Here is a 2,955-nt window from a genome sequence, read left to right as displayed (position 1 = left end):
TACAGTTTAACCAGCTCAAGCTATAGACTACACCAGCATGACTAGTATCTATGTGGACCCTACTACAGTTTAACCAGCTCAGATATAGACTACACCAGCATGACTAGTATCTATGTGGATCCTACTACAGTTTAACCAGCTCAGCTATAGACTACACCAGCGTGACTAGTATCTATGTGGACACTACTACAGTTTAACCAGCTCAGCTATAGACTACACCAGCGTGACTAGTATCTATGTGGACCCCTACTACAGTTTAACCAGCTCAGCTATAGACTACACCAGCGTGACTAGTATCTATGTGGACCCTACTACAGTTTAACCAGCTCAGCTATAGACTACACCAGCGTGACTAGTATCTATGTGGACCCTACTACAGTTTAACCAGCTCAGCTATAGACTACACCAGCGTGACTAGTATCTATGTGGACCCTACTACAGTTTAACCAGCTCAGCTATAGACTACACCAGCGTGACTAGTATCTATGTGGACCCTACTACAGTTTAACCAGCTCAGCTATAGACTACACCAGCGTGACTAGTATCAATGTGGACCCTACTACAGTTTAACCAGCTCAGCTATAGACTACACCAGCGTGACTAGTATCTATGTGGACCCTACTACAGTTTAACCAGCTCAGCTATAGACTACACCAGCGTTACTAGTATCTATGTGGACCCTACTACAGTTTAAACCAGCTCAGCTATAGACTACACCAGCGTGACTAGTATCTATGTGGACCCTACTACAGTTTAACCAGCTCAGCTATAGACTACACCAGCGTGACTAGTATCTATGTGGACCCTACTACAGTTTAACCAGCTCAGCTATAGACTACACCAGCGTGACTAGTATCTATGTGGACCCTACTACAGTTTAACCAGCTCAGCTATAGACTACACCAGGCACGACTAGTATCTATGTGGACCCTACTACAGTTTAACCAGCTCAGCTATAGACTAAACCAGCACGACTAGTATCTATGTGGACCCTACTACAGTTTAACCAGCTCAGCTATAGACTACACCAGCACGACTAGTATCTATGAGGACCCTACTACAGTTTAACCAGCTCAGCTATAGACCTACACCAGCGTGACTAGTATCTATGTGGACCCTACTACAGTTTAACCAGCTCAGCTATAGACTACACCAGCATGACTAGTATCTATGTGGACCCTACTACAGTTTAACCAGCTCAGCTATAGACTACTCCAGCATTACTAGTATCTATGTGGACCCTACTACAGTTTAACCAGCTCAGCTATAGACTACACCAGCACAACTAGTATCTATGTGGACCCTACTACAGTTTAACCAGCTCAGCTATAGACTACACCAGCACGACTAGTATCTATGTGGACCCTACTACAGTTTAATCAGCTCAGCTATAGACTACACCAGCACGACTAATATCTATGTGGACCCTACTACAGTTTAACCAGCTCAGCTATAGACTACACCAGCACGACTAGTATCTATGTGGACCCTACTACAGTTTAACCAGCTCAGCTATAGACTACACCAGCACGACTAGTATCTATGTGGACCCTACTACAGTTTAACCAGCTCAGCTATAGACTACACCAGCACGACTAGTATCTATGTGGACCGTACTACAGTTTAACCAGCTCAGCTATAGACTACACCAGCACGACTAGTATCTATGTGGACCCTACTACAGTTTAACCAGCTCAGCTATAGACCACACCAGCACGACTAGTATCTATGTGGACCCTACTACAGTTTAACCAGCTCAGCTATAGACTACACCAGCACGACTAGTATCTATGTGGACCCTACTACAGTTTAACCAGCTCAGCTATAGACTACACCAGCACGACTAGTATCTATGTGGACCCTACTACAGTTTAACCAGCTCAGGTATAGACTACACCAGCACGACTAGTATCTATGTGGACCCTACTACAGTTTAACCAGCTCAGCTATAGACTACACCAGCACGACTAGTATCTATGTGGACCCTACTACAGTTTAACCAGCTCAGCTATAGACTACACCAGCACGACTAGTATCTATGTGGACCCTACTAAAGTTTAACCAGCTCAGCCTATAGACTACACCAGCATGACTAGTATCTATGTGGACCCTACTACAGTTTAACCAGCTCAGCTATAGACTACACCAGCATGACTAGTATCTATGTGGACCCTACTACAGTTTAACCAGCTCAGCTATAGACTACACCAGCATGACTAGTATCTATGTGGACCCTACTACAGTTTAACCAGCTCAGCTATAGACTACACCAGCACGACTAGTATCTATGTGGACCCTACTACAGTTTAACCAGCTCAGCTATAGACTACACCAGCACGACTAGTATCTATGTGGACCCTACTACAGTTTAACCAGCTCAGCTATAGACTACACCAGCACGACTAGTATCTATGTGGACCCTACTACAGTTTAACCAGCTCAGCTATAGACTACACCAGCACGACTAGTATCTATGTGGACCCTAATACAGTTTAACCAGCTCAGCTATAGACTACACCAGCACGACTAGTATCTATGTGGACCCTACTACAGTTTAACCAGCTCAGCTATAGACTACACCAGCACGACTAGTATCTATGTGGACCCTACTACAGTTTAACCAGCTCAGCTATAGACTACACCAGCACGACTAGTATCTATGTGGACCCTACTACAGTTTAACCAGCTCAGCTATAGACTACACCAGCACGACTAGTATCTATGTGCACCCTACTACAGTTTAACCAGCTCAGCTATAGACTACACCAGCACGACTAGTATCTATGTGGACCCTACTACAGTTTAACCAGCTCAGCTATAGACTACACCAGCATGACTAGTATCTATGTGGACCCTACTACAGTTTAACCAGCTCAGCTATAGACTACACCAGCACGACTAGTATCTATGTGGACCCTACTACAGTTTAACCAGCTCAGCTATAGACTACACCAG

The 2,955-nt window shown here is 44.6% G+C and overlaps 1 protein-coding gene across 1 annotated transcript in view; it reads right to left on the bottom strand.

Moving 5' to 3' along the window:
* The window catches only part of LOC145866947 (tripartite motif-containing protein 16-like), a 14,851-nt gene continuing 11,896 nt past the window's right edge, over nt 1-2,955 (bottom strand). Inside the window, exons 6-7 of the mRNA XM_082971009.1 lie at nt 1,086-2,955; nt 1-897 (exon numbers count right to left, since the gene is read on the bottom strand). The exon at nt 1,086-2,955 is cut by the window's right edge and continues 848 nt beyond it. The gene's annotated coding sequence lies outside the window, so the exon portion shown is untranslated. The remainder of the gene's footprint in view (nt 898-1,085) is intronic.

The sequence above is a fragment of the Salmo salar genome, unplaced genomic scaffold, assembly GCF_965601325.2.
Source record: "Salmo salar unplaced genomic scaffold, fSalSal1 ptg000136l, whole genome shotgun sequence".
In the NCBI taxonomy this organism is placed as follows: domain Eukaryota; kingdom Metazoa; phylum Chordata; class Actinopteri; order Salmoniformes; family Salmonidae; genus Salmo; species Salmo salar.
Note: the sequence above shows the minus strand (reverse complement) of the source record. Positions and strands in the feature narration are given on the sequence as shown.